General features: G+C 36.1%; 1 pseudogene; it reads right to left on the bottom strand.

The window, feature by feature from the left end:
- Positions 1-13,821: 13,821 nt before the first annotated feature.
- On the bottom strand, positions 13,822-15,023 carry LOC149265626 (cytochrome P450 94B1 pseudogene; annotated as a pseudogene).
- Positions 15,024-19,649: the final 4,626 nt, after the last annotated feature.

Below are 19,649 nucleotides of genomic sequence, written 5' to 3'. Positions count from 1 at the left end.
TTTCTTAATGGGAATTATAAAAGATCAACATTTTGAAATGTCTTGAACCATTTTCAAATATTCGTATGGAAATTGTATGATTTACTCTTCAATTTATATTTTTGAACACTCTCCATTAACAAGGAATGAATTTTGCACGTGTAATAAGCCACTACAATGTCGGCCATCTACTCTTTTAAGATTATGTGTTTGATTTTCTTTAAATTTCTTATATACAAATTTGTCAATTCTAAGGCATTCTAATTCAAAATGAAGATAAAATATGGAATAAAAAACCCTCCAATATCTAATTATTCTTAACTTTTTTTTATAAATATTACATTAAAAAATTGTAGAAGGAAAAAAATATTTTATATTTAAATAGTTTATGATATCACAAGTTTCATTACTAAATAAAAGGGCCATAATTTTGATTTGAATGAAGATTTAAATATAATGGGGTCTAATGAAAAATGTGTTGAAGAACTTAATAGAGATAACTTAGTACTAAAAAAAGTGTTGAAGAACTTAAAGGAGATAACTTAGCACTAAAAAAGGGGTGAAAGTAAGCTGAGAATTTAGTGATTAATGGAGGAAGCTATTCCATGGGAAATTAGAATTAGTTGAAATATCACACAACACATTCATTAGTTGTTCATGGAAATGTTCCATTTGTTTTGAATAATACTTTGGAATTCATCTCCCCATCTCCAACAACGTGTATTGTTTCTCTAGATCCATATCTGAAACCGCTTCTCATTCTAGAACATCATGGACCCTGGTTGTCAACCACCTATCCTAAGTTGTCTTACACAAATCTAAGAAGTGGTCATAGCTAGAGTCAACAAGTATATATCTCTATTTTCAAAATTAAACAATCTATAACATTCAAATTGCAAATAAATTATTATTATCATTATGTTTCAATAAATACTAATAAATATTTAAGAAAAAAAATAGAATTATATTTTTCCTCATTCAAACTAGGCTAACATTTACATCTTCCATGTGTTATTCACTCATGGATGGAATTTTTTATGATATATTTTGCATTATCATTTCGAGAAAAGTGATCTATGATTTACAATGAAAAGCTGAAGATAATAGAAAATAAAAAAACTATATGTGAAGCTCATGTACAAATTACGTCATCCAAAATTCGATCCTTCATCTCTTCTCCATTACTTTATGACCATTTTCTTCCATGATCATTGTATGATTTCACTAATACATTTGGGTTCACTGCCTTGCTAATGTTCTACTCTCGTTGACCACAACACATAAAATATAAATACAATTAACTCAAAGTATATCAGATTTACTAATTCAATGTACAATGCACACTACTTAGTACTTGTCCATATATGATATAACTAGCAATTGCACTGAGAGGTACAAAGGAACGTTGGGAATTTGGAAGGAAACAATCAAGCTATATATATATATATATATATATATATATATATATATATATATATATATATATATATATACAATGAAATACAATCAAAATTTGAGTTTCCATAAATATTTTAAATAATGTACCAAGATATTAAATTGAAGAAGAATGTTATAGTAACATAAATATCCAAGAGGTTAAATTTAAGAAGAAAAATACATAAATGTGTTGAGTCTCTGCCTACTCATGAAAGCCTTCCTCCCCTAGATTTAGATAACAACTGCAAAATTCATCAAAGTTCATATGGTCCGAAGAGCCCATCGCTAATTTTGTATTATCATGAGAGATATGTTGAATTCCAAGCTTTTCCAGTAACCTGTGTACATCGTCTATACTAACCTTTGCATCACCATCGTTATCCAAGCTATTGAAAATTCGAGAGAGGTCCCATGTTTGAACGAAGGGTGTGTATCTTTTATTTACAAAAACTCTTCTCTTTTAAGCAATTATACCTTTGGGCAACTGGTATTTTCTAAGATCACTTATAATATGTTTGTCTTTTGGATTGCAAATTTTAGAAAACATAATTTTCATTTTCTCAGAATCCCAAACATGAACATAAAATTTGTAGAAGCTATAAAAAATTTTAACCCAACTCAAAGACATGGATATAATAATGCTCCAATACATAGACATGGGAGACACATTTGAAACTATACAATTTTTTACTAAAAGATCAGACACCATCTTTGGCATATGGGATATCAATAACAATTCATGTAATTGAAAGGGTAGAGAAAAAAAGGGTCGGTGTTTCTTGGGCACTGCATAATGATAACTAATAAAAAATGTGATTCCTTTCAGTAAACCTTTGATTGTCTGCAACGAATTGCCATGAAACTGTGCAGAAACAACAATTGCATTTCGTATTAAGAAGCCTGTAGTTTGTTACTGTAAAACTCAGCAGAAGCAACCATGAATGGCTCTATCCATGTGTCGAGATGTTTTCTAGTATTTATTTATTTATTTATTTTATCATTATTATTATTATTACTACTATTATTATTTTTAGAACACATTACATTAGCCTACATTTATACAACGTAATTGAGAATCTATTCATCCCTTTCAAAAAATGAAAATCTATCACTGCACATACATTTTAGAAAACAAAAACATGCATTGATACAATGGAAATGAGAATCCATTCATCCCCGACAAAAAAGAATCCATATTTCCTTTGATACTATTTCTTAACGTACAAAATTAAGCTCTTAAACTAACTAATCTATATACTCATTCAATGGAGCTTTGAGCAATCTGTTTCTACAAACCTCAATTGATTATTCTTTAGATCAAAAAGAAAATGAAAATTGTGTTGAACTTTGTTGCTGATGATAGACTGATTCACATTCTCATCATTAAGGGATCTCATAACATGCATACAAAAGATGTTATTTGTTGTGTGATTGACAAAGAGATTCTTCCATGGAATGTCAAGCTTCACCCTGCCTATTAAATGAAAAGACAAATTGGGAAATTCAAGCTGATTTCACTCAGCACCATAAACATCAAAACAAGGCACACAATAAGTCGGGTTATTGCTCAATAAGCGAGAATGCACCTAATGATAAGGCACAGAAGACGGTAAATTGAACATGAGAGCGTGGCAGGCACAACTCGCAAGGGAAACACTGTTAGTGCCATTATCAATTATAGTGCCTCTTGATCCATTTCCAAATGCAAACACCTGACGATCTATTGGTAGGATCCAACCCCTCACACTGATTTTCGTCACATACAAATAATAAAAATAGCAATTATAGTGCCTCTTGATGCATTTCCGACTGCAAACACCTAGCGATCTATTGGCAGGATCCAACCCCCGAAATTGATTGCCATCACATCCAAATAATAAAAAGGTTTACCTACGTTCATTGCATTTATGAGAGTCATATTGACCACATGCTTACCCTTGAGAGCTACAAGTTTTCCAAAGAACATTGAATTGGCAGTCAGGCCTGGAATTTCAAATCCCCTCTACCCATCAAATGAAAATTTGATTACGTTTTTGCATTTTTCATGCCCTTCATTTTATGTTCTACACAATTTTGTGAGTTTCAACCTCCCTTTATCTATTTCAACTACTCTTGCATCTCGAATTTTATTAATCTCCCTAAGAGAATGCCTTATTTTTTCTTAAGTTAGCATATGTGTTTCAAGCTAGCATACAACCATACTTTTAAGATTTTATAAGGTTTTTCAGCTTTGGGGGTTAATAGTTTTCATTATGTACTTAAATTTTAACATGTGAAAGGCACTAAAGAAAGCTACATAATTCAGATGATGAGGATCCTCAACCACCATTGGGTGCAATGGAGTTATGCATCCCTCTAGCCATATTAGAGATGGAAAACCTGCCTCAAGAGGAAAATACTAAACGAAAGTAACTAGTTGTCGAAGAACCATGACCCATAACAAATGAACACTATTATCATTCATGCCTTAACCTTCCAACGTTAATTACACAAACTTCTACCCTCATAAAATTATCTTAACTTACTTAAGCGTTATAACTTTATACCTATATATTAATATAACAAATTAAATAATTCTTCCCAAGATAAAGTGGAATATATGTAAATTTCACAACAAGGTAAAATAATTTATAAGAATTCAAAGGCTACTAACAAATTGAGTGAGGGCCAAAATTTTTCCATGTAACTATAGGTTTAATTTCATTGGTCCTTTCTACAATTAATCACCCCCTAGCTAGACCGTGATACCACGAGGGCAAATTTTCTAGAGCACTCTCATATAATTTCAAGCAAAAACAACTCCTCAAAGAATAACTTCATAGGATAAACTCCTCATTGATTTTAGGAACCATACAGAGTGATAGAAACCCATTTCGCTAGATTTACATGACACAAGAGTGAGTTCCCTACATGATTTCATTGTACAACTCTAGGTTTCAAATTGGTGTTACACAACCATTGGCTCAACACAAGAATGGCTCTCCTCTCTCTTTTCTCTGCATGTAAGTTCAACTCCATTTCCAACTCATGTGCATCCACAAAAATCATGATTTTCCTTTTTTTCATGCATGTTTGGGTCATCCACAATTTTTAATGGATATATTTACCCATTCCATGCATTTGTTACTAAGAGTACTCTCTCAAATACCATTCAAGGTTCTATAACTACTGGGAATAAACCGTTTAATCAATTAGTTTACAAATTTAATGATATAGGTAAGAGGGAAACAAATTAATCAAATATTTCAAATATCGTGACCAAAATAGTTACTAAGACAGTGAGAAATCTAGAGTAAACCCCAAACACCCTCATTATTCCGGCTCATAATATCATGATCCTTATACTTGTGCCTCCTAATCTATTTATTTAACACTTTTATTCATTAAATTAAATACATATATAATGACTTATTCAATTCAATTTAACACAATGATAAAAATTGATACCAAAATAAAACAACATTTACTGTAATTATTTACAAATAATGAAAGAATTAGAATCTAACACCATAAAATTTAAAATTAACTAATTATTTGAATAAAAACAAATTGAACAAAATTTATTGTCTAGCTATGAGATCATGGATATGCACATGTTTACTAGTCATAAGTATATCAATCTATACAATGGTAACTAATTTAGTGTTGAAGTAGTGGAGTATCTATCTAAGTCGGTAACGAAATTAAGAAAATCCATTGTCTTAGACTTCTCCTTTTGACTACATTATAATAGGATTACACTCTTTTTGTAAACACTTTCGATCAATTATATATTTTGATTCCATAATTGAATGAGGGAGTCCACAAGAACAAGTCACTTGTGCAAATTGTCTTTCATAGATCGTTCCAAAAAGACAACCATAAATTATAATCATGAATATGATCGTCTTTACTTCAATTCATATCAAATTCGATATGTTGGCTTCAGTCGAGAAGATTTTAATCTTTTTTAGATAAGATCAGTTGAAGCATAGACGGGAAGAGAACGACGGGAATTTATCCCTCGTGCTTCTTGTGAGAAATTTCGCTATAAAATGAGGTGTACCAGAATCTGTAAACATTTGCAGGGAAAAGATAACGGGGACTATCGAGAAAATGAGCTTGATTTTCCTTGCGACAACGTTAGCGATCTTCATTGCAATGGCGATGATCACGAATTTTTCTTCTGTGCCTGCAGAAAAACTGTTGAGAACAAACAGGTGGTGCACTTTGCGTTGGAGGGTTGTGCTACAGCCAATGGGAAGGGTGCCGAATCATGTCAGACCACTATGGCCAGCATTACCAAAGCCAATGCGGAGGAGGAGATTCGACTCCCACACCAACCATCTCCACCCATAGCGTACAAGGAGTTGCATCCATCATGACCGAAGATCTTTTCAATCATCTGTTGAAGTACAAACATAACAACACATGCAAAGCCAATAGATTATAACTACTATTATTGCTTACTATGAATTATGACGGCTAATTGAAATTAATAAACGTCAAATTTATGGTTTTAATTTTTTTTTTACACATCACATTCAACGTTTTCAAATTATTTTTTTTACCGTCCATGTCTAAAAACCTAAAATACCTTCCAGTGAATGTGAAATTCCAGGCCCGTTGGCAGTGTTATACGCAGGAGTGAGGCAATATGACAATCTTTGACTTATCCTATGGTACTTGGTTTTAGTGGGTGAGTAATACCATATCATGTGGGTTTATATTGGGGGATATTTATTGAGGAAAAAATGACATAATATATTGGGGATATATAGGGGTATAAAATATAAAGTGGTATAAAAAATGTTAATGGAAAAATAGATAACTAGAATATCTACTGAAAGTAGGGGTTTTTAAATTGGGAAGGTATGTTGGGTTAGTATTGGTAGGAGGTTAAATAATGTGATTTTTAGAAATATTTTCCAATATGTAGTCAAATTAAGAGTATTGTTTAATATGCCATGAACACACTTAATATGCCCTAGTTTCATTGAGTGAATGTCTTGTGACCTAATTGAGAAATTAATAAAAATTTACCCCTGTGAAGCCCGGTTATTCCATCCTCTGTAACCCCGGAGCTGTTCAACACACACCCAAATGCAAAACCCTTTAATTTTTTGATGTCCATGTTAACTTTTAGATTTAGGTCATCCACTGCCATCCAGCAAGAGGAATTTGAAGAGTCTAAATAACCGCTTTGAGAGTTGCATTGAGAAGAGGTTGAGGCATTCTCGCAAGAAGGATCTAGAGCATCAAGAAAAATAACACTTGAGAGTTGTAAACAAAACAACGAATGAGCTATTAAGAACGCCATTTTCAGAGCGGGAAAATGCTTATAAGAAAAAGGATGATGATATTGTCAATCAGTTGATGAACAATGTGAGATCAAGTCAATCCAAGTCAATTTCAATTTCTTGAACTTGACAATACACCTTCAAATTAAAGAAACTTATGCCCCACTCAAACAAAGATGTCGAGATCACTCTGCAAGGAAAGCAAGCAATCCAGAAGGCTCGACTCTCGAGGGAAAGCAATCCAGAAGGCTCGACTCTCTTTACATTCCCTCGAGGTCACTGAGGTAACTGCTGAACAATGAAGGAAGAATCTAGGTCAGAAAGACAACCAGGTCGAAAGCAAGGGAAGGCACCGAGGCTTCATAGATGTTTTCTAATGTGTACGCAAAATTTTCGAAATCGGTGAGAACGTAAGAAGGCTCCTTAAAGGTGCGCTGCAGGGTTACGTGTCACACTGAATAAATCTTCGCCACGTTCTAAAAGAGCTCCATCGCAGCAAGCAATAAAATACTTTTGACCGTAAGAAAATCTACCATTGAAAATATGACGACATCAAGGACGGGTCGATAACGACACATGGTGGTTTTTAATTAGCAGAAGGGTGACGAAAAGGAGACTCCCATTCCCTATAGTCAGCAGTGTCTGGGCATCCAAAGCCCCAAGTGAAAAACGCCTTACATTTTTCGAAATTTTTTTGTAATAAATGTGACATCCATCTCTAATATGAAAATCAACTGAGTTTACTGTTATGATTTTACCTTAGTGGTAGGAAAAATAAGGAAAACGAAAGGGACGCTAAATCAGTGCATGAATGACGGAAACACGAATGAAACACGGTGAATGAACTTATAAAACACGCGGACGGTGGCACACAAATTATTTAACTTAATAAAAAACAATGTATACAGCGATGTCCAATCCGGAGACTTTAATAATAAAATGGCAACTGTCGACGCCCCAAAGGTAGTGGCACAATTCAACTGACGATGTCAAATGACGATCGTCAACCAATCAACCCAGACAGTGTAGAAAGGGAGATTAATCCTAAATACGGGTCTGCAGGCCTTATTATACCTGCGGCTGGCATTGACGGTTTAATAATCTATGGTTGACCAAAATTTTTTTAAACAAGTCCATAATTTAATTTTATAAACAACATTTTATTATTATTTAATAATATTAAACATATTTTTCTTATATCTTATTCGTATTGTATAACATCTTATTTGGTAATGATTATAGAGTCCAACGTACTTCCTGAAGGTAATTAAAGCCCTGCACATGTTGTACTTCTAATTTTATTTGATTCTGGATGGAAAGTGTTATTCACTGCTGATATCATAAATCCATGATAGAGGAGAAGTAAATATCCGTCTGTCATTTGATATTTTAAGTGAACAACTTATTTCACAGCGTTCCAAATTCAATTAATATGGATCGTACGTGTTTAATAGTGACAACCATGTTAATTGGATGGCCCATCTGCAATTGGACTTCAGTTTTACAGTTGCTATAAAAATTTGAAATGAAAATTTATATTATTTACGTTTAATGTTATGTATTGGATATCATAAATTTTTGATAGAACAAATTCATGGTCCTGCAAGTTAAACGAGGGTCGAGTCAAACTGCCAAATTATATTTAATTGCTTGACCTTCAAGCAAATTTATTGTCATTCAAGACATCACTAACCAAATTAGAATGCTCTCGTTGTGATTTGTAGTACATTAAAGATATTATTAATTCATCAATTTAACAAATCTTAAAAAGGTCGAATGTTTAGGGATACATGGATGCAAGCTATATCGAGTTTTATATTTTATAAATATTTAATTTTTAATAAATATCATATATATTTTTCAATGTTATCTAATTTAATTAAAATATTCAATTTAACTCTAAAAAATTAAATATTCAATTTAAGTCTAAAAAATTATGTAAGTTTCAATTAGATTTAAATTGAAAATTTTATTTAAAAGGTTTAAGTTGAAAGTATATGGATATCAAAAAAAATTATTTAAAAATAAAAATTATATAATTATATATATATATATATATATATATATATATATATATATATTATTTTAAAATTATTTTATTTATAATTAAAAATGATAATTGCTTTTAAAATATTTTAAAGAGAAATTATAAGTGATTAGAGACTTTCACAGTTATTCATATTGTTGTTAGAGATTTCCATAATAAAATTGTGCAATATTTTTTATTGGTGCTATTTAATTTAAGAAATTTTCAATAACAATACAAACCATTTTTATTCTATGCCATGTCAATTCACATAATAATGGTGATTAGGCCTTAAATATATAGTAAATTGGAGAACTACCTTTTACTATTCATTTTTTTTTATACCTCACATTTCTACAACATATTTAAAATATTACTTGGGATAATCACTACTGAGAGTGAAAACATTACATATTCAATAATTTGGTAAACCACTTTTTACTATTGATTTACTTTGTTTTATGTTTAATATTTGTTTAAAAATCCATCATTCACCTATTAAATTGCAACATTACTATATTTAAACTAGGTAGCAGGTACTAGCTATTATGTAACACTTATTCATAATCTACCCCACTACATTCTACCACTAAATCAAATTGTATACATACAAGAACACATTTAAACATCGTGCATTAATAGTTACTTCCCAGCCCATTTGTATTGCAATGGGTGTCTATGATATGTGTCACACATGCAATCTTTTTTTTTTGGACTTGTATTGCAATGGGTGTCTATGATATGTGTCACACATGCAATCTTTTTTTTTTGGACATTGACCTTGATTGCATTCCCTTGCTTCATTTCTTAAAAATTGACTTCGATTGCATTCCCCTCGTTCATTTCTTAGACAATGAACTTGATTACATTCCCTTGGTTCATTTTTGTGCAGTTCAGTTGGAAATAAAGCTCTACCTCTGTTTTCAGAGTACAAGTATTTACAGAAAAGGAATCAGCTAGGAATGACAATAAATTCTTTCCAAATGAGTCAATAAAAACTTAGAAAAGGAATCAGCTATAAATGTCAATAAATTCTTTCCAAATGAGCCAATAAAAACTTATTCAAGCGATGAACTGATGAACTTAATGGGATGGTGACTACGCAAGTTGTATGATGACTTAACTGCAACAATAATTCTATCCGGGATTTAGTTATAATCATTTAATTAAAGCACTTTTCGAGAGTCTCTAGATATATGTTACGTTATGAGATTTGTATAGGCCTAAAATACTTTGAAAGAAAGGGAGGTAGTGTCTTTGGGACGAGAAGTACTTGGTGGCAATGGAATGTTGACCGACTTTCTTTCTAGTGGGTAAGGTATGTATTGTCCCTCAGGGTATGTACTCACGATAGAAGTTTTTAACACTGAAATGTAAGGCATATTAACTAGTTTGCAAATAACCTTTAACATTGAAATGTAAGGTATATTAACTAATTTGCAAGTAACCTTTAACACTGAAATGTAAGGTATATAATGTATATTAACTAGTTTGTAAGGTATATTAACTAGTTTGTAAGTATAGTTTTTTTTTTTTTTAGTGAAAGAGCTTGTTATTTTTAGTAGGACTAAAGTCTTTTAATTTTCTATTAAAAAAGAGACTTTTTATAATTTTTTTATTTTCTCTTGCTTTTGTAAGTGATGATTCTTTTCCTCTAGAGTGTGCATTTAATTAGATAGATTTGGAAATCAATTTGCAATGTGAAAATTTGAATAAACATTGTTTTTATGTACTTAAATGCATGTTTGGTATTTTTAAGAAATTTTGTGATTTGGAACTTATATACTTATATGAAGGAACATATGAAATCAATTCATTGGTCACTGGATGAGACGTTACTTGAACTATAAGTTTTAAAGCACTTCTTGCTTGTAAACAATTAACTACAAAGTTGTAGGTACAATTCATCTACCATGGAAAACTTCATTATCAGTATTGTTGGTTATCTAGAAACGTTGTTGATAAGGCAAACATTTAGGGTTATAAATGTCAAAGTTGAAAAGGGTAATGCAGTCATAGAAACTCTAACAACAAATAATTATGGACTAGCCTTTGTAGAAAGTTTATGATAGAATGTTTAAATGGATAAAAATGGAATTGAAATAATTATGGACTAGCCTTTGTAGAAAGTTTATGATAGAATGTTTAAATGGATAAAAATGGAATTGAGATGGACATACAAAACAAGAGTCCAAATGCAGGCCCACCTAACTTGGCTCAAAAAGCGTTATCATGAGTGTTATTGATTTCTTTTCAAATATCAAATTTACGTTTTTGTCTTAATCTTTTTCATCTCCTCAAATGTACAATCATTTTACAAGTAATTTTTCTTACATGGCTTGAAATAATATCTAATTTGTGCAACATAGCAATATTTCAATATGTTATTTTAACTTGATTAAAGATATGTTCAGGAAATGATGATTTTATTTGTGATCTCAAATTTTCCTCTCCAATCAATATGTTCACTAAAATAATGATCTGATCTCAAATTTTACCTTCCAATCAAATCTACAATTAATATGGGAGCCTTTTAATAATCAAGGAATCAACGGAAATGTTGTTGCCAATTTAGATGTGGTTAAAACACATCATTGTGGATGTAATAACAAATTATTTCATTGCATGCAATGCCATGTTATGGATACACTTCTCGTAATTTAAGAATTGATAAAGAGTGGGGACTTTATGAGTTGATAGATTGAGCAAGGAATAGTAATAGAAAATCTATATGATAGGGTGCATGTCAACATTTCCATATATATCTTCTTATTTCAACAAATTTAATTTTTTATTCTTTACTTTCTTTGTTCATTGTCTTCCCTATTTGTTTTTGGTTATCTTTATCTCCTCAATCTTTTTATGGGGGGTATCTGGTTGCCTTGACAACTCGCCAGATTTTGATAACACAACCATGTTCCACACACATCTCTCTACTTTACCAATTCCTTCCCATTCCCCTCTTGATTTCTCAGGCCTTCCACATCTACATCTTGGTTTCCTGTAGTGGTACCTTTTCTTCACTCTAGACTCATCTACACTTCTGTTGGCTTATATTTGCATCATTTTGATGCAAATGCTAGTTTTTAATAGTTTTCTAATATTATAATTAAACAAATCATCTACATTTATAAAATGGAAATTCAAACTCAATAAAGAAAATAACGAACCATTAGCCTAACTTCTCACTTTTAATTAATATTTAAATTTTAAATTATATTAAGACAATTTTAAATTTTAGATAGGAAGCATTTTTTTGGGGTAGTTCAATTGGCAATGGCCCTTGAAATGAACTCTAACCAAACTGGAAATCTTGAATTCAAATCTTGTACCATCCTCCAATCAAAATAAGAAATTAAATATGATAAAAATATAATTCTACCAAACTTACAAAAAAAAAAAAAAAATTTAAATTAGAAAAAAAATTAATAATCAATGAACATGTTTTTGCTAAGTTGATACGTTTTAACTTGTCCATCTTCATAAGTTTATTTGTGAGTTTTATTTATTTTTATTGTATAAGAATTGTATTATATACTCCATTCAAAAGATGTTAGTGGAATATATTAATAAATATTATTTGTTTTTTTAATATCATTTTAAATAAGATTCAAATAATTTTTTATTATTTGAAATATTTACCTAGACAAATTTAATACCTTTTATATATATATATATACACGCCAAAAAATAATTGACAGTGGAAGCTCTTATGAAAATATCGGTTGGCCATTCTCTATATCGATTTTTTTGACAAGTGGAATGGGCGGACAGCGAAGTCTGAACTCAGGTAGTCCTCACGTTCGAAGTCCGTGGCGGTGGAGGGCATATAATCTGCATGTCCTTTGCCGAAAGCCATGATTCTGGAAATTAGATCCGACTGTCCGATCTTCGTTTTGGCGGCCGCGGTAGGGTCGCCATTGCTAATCTCACTTCGCCGACGGTGGATAACTTCCGTGGCGAACTGATGCACCACCCTAACTGTAAGGCCTCCGAGCTGCGGTGCGACGGGCGCCGGGCGGGCGATCGTGCACGAGGGCGCGGGCGGGCACACGGGCGCGCGGGCAAACGGGAGTGCGACGAGCTGCGACGTTGGTGCGACGATCATACGCGTTAAATGTGACGAAATGCGACGATAAGGAGCGTGTGCAAAAATGGCTAAGTGTTAGTACACTTGAGCGTATATGGGAGTTTATATGCATATTATATGAAAATAATATGAACATATTATATGTGAATAAAATATAATATAATATGTGAACATACGACATAATAATATTATGGGATGAACATAATAATATAATATTATTATGTGAAAAAGGCTTCATATATTATATGTGAATAAAATATAATATAATATGTGAACATACGACATAATAATATTATGGGATGAACATAATAATATAATATTATTATGTGAAAAAGGCTTCATAACATAAGTCGGCTTTAAAGGAGATTACGCATGGTGTGAAGCATATGTATACATGAGCATGAGAGCTCATTAATCCAAGTAACTTCGCACTTCTTTCATACGCTCGAAGGGGTAAAGTACTTCGCAGGTTTTGGAGGTAGATACGCATACCTCATGCGTAGTCTAATCCAAGTACGAGGAGGAAGGGACTTGTAGGTTGAGGTATGAATGTTCGGTTGTGAGTGCGGATTTGGATTCTAAGGTACGGGTTTTGGTGTAGGACTTGGCAGAGGATTTTAGGTGGCTCGGGTGAGCACCATCCTTTGTGCAAGAGGTGCACAAGACTATTGTAAAAGGCAGGTGGCCTACCTTTGTAAAAATTGATTAAGTGTGAGACTTGGTTCGGCCAAGACACACTTGTTGTAAAATCTGATATTCTGATATAATATTATTGTTGGGCAGACTGTTCGGGGAGTTGCCCCTCCCTTTATACTTGTATTGTTCTCGGTTTATTGTTGATGAATAATGAATGAGAATGTTCTTTGTTGAAGTATAAAGGATAACATTTTATTCGGTTATAAGAACAGAAGTTAAGTAAATTATGTTGGAATAGGCGTAGCCCATAAACGTTAGTATTGTTAAAAAGAAAGCGTTCGGTGGTGCCGCACCTCGCCGGCACGGTTGAAAGACTACCGTAGGCTTGGAGGCGTGACACTAACGGCTTTCCAGAAGCGCTTCTTGGAGCCGATGTTGAGCAGCTTCTTCATCTTCCACACCAACTGTATTGGTGCTGAAGCCCTTTCAGGGCTCAGTTTTGCTGCGACATCAAACGCCACTGCCAGCTCCGACTCAGAATTAAGACACGTGTCAAGCCACGCAGGATCCACCCCGAAGGAAGCTTTGCAAATCGTACCGAATGCAAAGCGCTGAAGAATGTCCTGCAAATCCAAGCAGCTACCCGTCTCGCAGGCGTTTTGCTAAAGGGGCAGGAGTCGATCCGTGACCTCTTCGACGACGACCCGCATAACGAAATTGCGGAGAGAGCGGGTGTTGAACTCGTAGCTAGCGACCTTCCGCTGTAGCTTCCATGCATCCCCGTCGGAATTAAAGATCCCGTTCCCCAGCAGATCGTGGAGAATGGCCGTAAAGGGCTCGCCCTTCGGATAATTGTCGAACCGCGTCTTCAGAATGTGCTCAACGTTCTCGGGATTCGCCGTCAGCACCGTCCGGATTCCTCCGAGACGTTCCAACACGATGGTCTGCGTGGGGGACTCCGCCAGCATTTCGGCCGTCCATTGAAAGTGTCTCTTTCGATTCTTCCAGAACGCAAACAGCGAACCCACAATTGGATATCGCTTGGGTCCACAGTACTCCTGTAATGTCACTCGCTGGCCACTGCAACTGCCATCAAATGATAATATAAATTCCCGCAGATTGTAGAAAAAGGGAAACACATAAAACACTATCCCCGTCGCAAACGCTGCTGCTAGAAGCTGCAGCAAATTCGCAGTACTGTTTTGAATTTGCGATGACATTAAACCTAAAAAGTTCTCCATTTCTGCGGCTGGGTATGCAGACTGAAGAAATGTAAGAAGGGTGAAGGAAGAATTGCAGTATGCCCGACTTAAATCCTGTCACAGCGAGGATTATTTTATAATATAATTTATGCACGATTTTCAAATGTGTGTTCCTGTATCCGCACGCCATCCATGCACACACATTTAGTAGTGGAGGAAGGTTATGAATAAGGCCTGCAGACCCGTATTTAGGATTAATCTCCCTATCTACACCGTCTGGATTGCTTGCCTGAGGATCGTCGGTTGAAATGTGTCACTACCTTTGGGGCGTCGGCACGTTGCTCTTTTATTATGAAAGTCTCCGGATTGGACATTGCTGTATACATTTATCTTATTAGGTGAAATAATTTGTCTGCGACGGTCAGCGTGTTTTATAAGTTCATTCAACGTGTTTCATTCGTGTTTCCTTCATTCATGTTTTATAAGTTCATTCAGCGCGTTTCATTCGTGTTTCCTTCATTCATGGACTCATTTAGCGTCCCTTTCGTTTTCCCTATTTTTCCCACCCCTGACGTAAAATCATAATAGTAAATTTGGTCACATTTTCATGATATAGATGGATGTATACATCACATATATTATTATTAGATGATATCAAGATAAATAAAAAAATACAAAGAGATTGATATTTATTTTATTATTATGAGATGATATTAGGATAAAGGTAGATTTATTTTAAATACAGATGTAATTTGAGTGGAGAGGGATTTAATTTTTTCACTTGTAAATTTTTTAATAAGTAGATATTATTTAAATGTTTTGTATAGCTATTTATTGTTTTTTTATAGATTTTTTAAAATTTATTTTAGTTAACATAAACAAAATACCAACTTTATGACTAACAACATGATTAAACTTTGAAATGAGAAAGAAGAAGCGAGAAAAGTGCTATAATGTAATGCAAAATTAACTAGGATGCAAATAAGCAAAAGGAATTTTCCAGATAACATTCTGTTTGTTGAGTCGTGACGGAGCTGGGATGGTGAGGGAGGGTTTCGATCCTGGATCCCTAGGCCCTAGGCCTAGCTAATGCAGGTCTGAGCTGGTGACACGCAGGGTACGGTGGTTGCAGCTGGCGGCAGTACGTTTTTCGGCATGGGTCAATGGTGATGACGACGGCTGGAGGAAGAAAACCCCTTCCAAGCAGGCGGTTTGTTGGGCATGGTTTAGGTGGTCGCGGAGGTGGTTTCAGATATCTTACTTTTTTGAGCCCTTCTTGGAAGTTTTTACTATCCAGGCCAGATGTTTTACTGAGAGTGTTTACCTGTAAGCGGTTTCTCCAGCGTTTGTCTCGGGCAGCGGTTGAAAGGTCCTATTTCCGGTTTACATTAAAACATGGTTAATTCGAGCGAGGCGTTGGAGCTAGACCCTTCTCCTGAAGACTTGATAACGGTTTGGGGTAGAGAGTACGCCGCTCAGATTCGGGGAGAGTTAACAGGTAAGAAAGAAGGGTTAGGAGCTGCTACGGGCGCGGGGGATGCATCCAGGGTCTCCAGCTACGCCAAGGTTTTGTCGGAAGGAAGCTGGGATCTGTCGGGGTTTCTGGGGCCTATTGGAAAAGAAACTGTGAAGGACTCCGCCATTTCAGAGACACATACTTGGGAAGATAAGGGTTCTATCCCGCAGTCTGGTAAGTCACTCTCTCCATCAAAAATTTTCTGTCCATCTGGGGGGCTAGAAGACATTATTCATTCGGTTCAAAATGTTGGCGTCTGGAGGCCTGTTGGGGGTTTAAAACCCACAAGGACTAAAACCGAGAGGAGCCCTCATTTGTTTGCGGTAAATAGGGATCTGTTTCCTAAGGAAAAGGAGCAGGGTTTTGCTGGGCGGAAGGTGGTTGAAGCGGATAGAGAAGCCAGGCAGGTGGTGGGTGAAAGTGCCGGTATCTTTCATGACCTCACGGAGGCAGGGAGTGGTGGCAGTCCGATTGCAGGCCTTGTCGAGGCCTCGGCAAGCAAAGGTCTTGAGCATGCAGAGGGGGCGGAAGGTGGGGATCGGAGGGGAGAAGAAGATCAATCCCAGGCACATGGGGATAAGCATGATGAATCTGAAGTAAGAAGGTCAGGGGGGAAGAGGAAGAAATCAAAACCTTTGAAGACGAGGGAGATTGCAGAGGTGGTTCTGGGGATGGATGTACAGGTTGAGGATGTGCTTGATGTGGCTGAGGTCACGCTTGTGGGCAGGATTAGAGGACAGCCAGTCTCAGGTATAGCTTTTAGGCAATGGGCGGAGATCCAGTGGTCGGGTACACCGGCGGCCACATTCAAATCAAATGCGCTTGTCAAGGGTTGGTTTATGGTCAAATTCGACAGTAAGGAGGCTATGGAGTGGGCCGAAGGGCGGAACTGGGCATATGGGAAAAGGCCGGTCTTTTTCAAGAGATGGACGCCACTTTTTGATGCTGAAACAGAGAGGACGGACGAGTTCCCGGTTTGGGTTAGAATACCAAATCTTCCCCCTTATCTTTGGGCGGACTCGGTGTTCAAGTCGATCGGGAATGTGTTGGGGACTTATCTGGATGCAGATAAATCCTATTTGCATACTCTTGAGAAAAGAGTGGCAAGGATTCTGGTAAGACTCAATCCCAAGGAGGGCCTGGCAAAATCAATACCTTTGCGCTATAAGGATTACAGAATCGATCAGAAGCTTGATTACGAACACTTACCGTTTCGCTGCCATCGATGCCATGAATATGGGCATCTGGCGCGAGATTGCCCGCTGGGAAGGCGGAGGAGGAGGATGCATAAGGAAGCTGAGGAATGGGAAGAGCATATGAGGCAGGATGAGGTTCAGGTAGAGGAGCCTTTTCGCGCGGGGGAAAATGTGGAGGACCATGACCATCAGACAGCGGCAGATCTTTCAAAGGAGGTGGGAGATCCGGTGGGCCTTGCTGATAGTCAGCCGATGGTGGACACTCCTATGGAGCAGATCGCTGAACCCATGGGCGATCATTCGGGTATGCCGTCTCCTGCTTTAAAAAATTCTGCTATTATATCTTATTCTTGTGTTGGGGGGCCTTCTGGGTTGACCTACTGTAATGATGTGATGAATAAAATTGATAATCTAACTATTGAGTCAGACTCCATAAATCTGAGTGGTGAGGATTTCCCCCCTTTGGGGACCGGGGCTGGGCCATCCACTGTAGCCCGGCCTTATAACCTGAGATCTTCATGCAAGAAGCCGGTTGTCTCGAATGAGATTATGGAACCGGTAGGGGGTTTAGGGTTTGAGACCCCAAATCGCATCTCAAAGAAGAGCAGAGGGAGAAAATCTAATCTTTCTAAAACCCAAGAAAAAGCAATTTTTGATGTTGCTGATGGGAAGCAGATGACAATTCCCGGGGCGCTTAGAGCAGCAAAACCCCCTGAGACGGTTATTAAATGATCTGTCTTTCATGGAATTGTAGGGGTTTAGCTAGTAAACCTAAAAAACTAGCTCTTAAAGAACTCATTTCTCGCTGTAACCCTGACATAGTTTTCCTCCAGGAGACCTTAGGCAAAAGTATTGAAATTGAAGCATCTCTCTGCTCCCTATTTCCGGGATGGGATTTCATGGCTGTGGATGCCTCAGGACACTCGGGAGGAATTGCTACAGGGTTTAAAAAAGGAAAGCTGAAAGTGTTAACTTCTTGGGGACTTCCAAATGCGTTGGGATTGGAGGTTGTGTCTCCTGACTTTGATATCCCATTGACAGTTGTAAATGTCTATGGGCCATGCCTGGGAAGGGCTATGTTCTGGAATGAGTTCCTCTCAAAAAGATTGATTCTTGACAAGAATCTCATCATAGGAGGAGATCTAAATTTTTCTTTGGGGACATCTGAAGCATGGGGTCCGCTTGCAAGGGAGGATCCCTTGACTGTTTTCTTCTCAAATGCCCTTTTGTCTCATCAGCTGATTGATGTAAACATTATAAAAGCCAAACCAACCTGGAGGAACAGAAGGACTGGGGAGCATAGAATTGCTAAAAGGTTGGATAGATTTCTCATCAGTGAAAGGTTGGCATCTCTGGTTCCGTTGTTCAGGCAGTGGGTTGGGGAAGGTGGGAATTCAGATCATTTTCCCATTCTCCTTGAGTTCTCAAAACCTCCCCTTAAGCCGGCTGCGCCCTTCAAATTCAATGCCCATTGGCTTCAGGAGGACTCTTACATAAAGCTTTTCAATGAAACCTGGAGACATCTGAGGCCTGGTTTTGGGGGGAGCAAAGCTGGGAGGTTCATGGAAAACTTAAAAAGACTAAAGAAAGCAACCATTGAATGGGCCTCAGATAGAAGGAGAAAACAATCTGAAGTCTTAGTTAGCATCGATGAATCTCTGAAGGTTCTTGAAGACCCGGAATCTGATGCCTATGCATCGTCGGAATCAAAAGAAAAAATCCTGGAGTTGGAAAAGAAAAGGGCGAAGATTTTATTGGATAAAGAAGAAGAGTGGAGATTGAAAAGCAGAGCTATTTGGTTGAAAGCAGGGGATGAAAATACTAAATTTTTTCACAATTATGCAAAAGGGAGGAGGAATGCAAATACTATTTGGAAGCTGAGGGACTTGGAAGGTAGGGAGGCATCCTCGTTTGAAGATCTGTCTTCTATGGGGAAAGATCACTTTCAGGCCCTTTTTTCTGATCCAGGGGGTATTTATTTACCTGAAATCATCAGAACTGCACAGGCTTTTCCTCGGTTTGTGGAGGAGGAGGAGGCTGAAGATCTCTTTAGAGAGGTATCAAAAGAGGAGGTTGTGAGTGTTTTAAAGTCCATGGCAAAAGACAAAAGTCCCGGACCGGATGGATGGACTGTAGAACTCTATACTCACTTTTTTGAATCCATTGGGTCAGAACTTACTGAGGTGGTGGAGGAGTCTAGAATTAAAGGCGAAATATTTGGGCCGTTTAATGCAACTTTCATCGCTCTAATTCCAAAAAAAGAAGATCCTGACTCTTTCGAAGATTTC

The sequence above is a fragment of the Pinus tabuliformis genome, chromosome 6 (genome assembly GCF_031772625.1).
Source record: "Pinus tabuliformis cultivar Carrire ecotype Pingquan chromosome 6, CPIR1, whole genome shotgun sequence".
In the NCBI taxonomy this organism is placed as follows: domain Eukaryota; kingdom Viridiplantae; phylum Streptophyta; class Pinopsida; order Pinales; family Pinaceae; genus Pinus; species Pinus tabuliformis.
The sequence above is the reverse complement of the archived record's forward strand: the minus strand, read 5'-3'. Positions and strand labels throughout refer to the sequence as shown.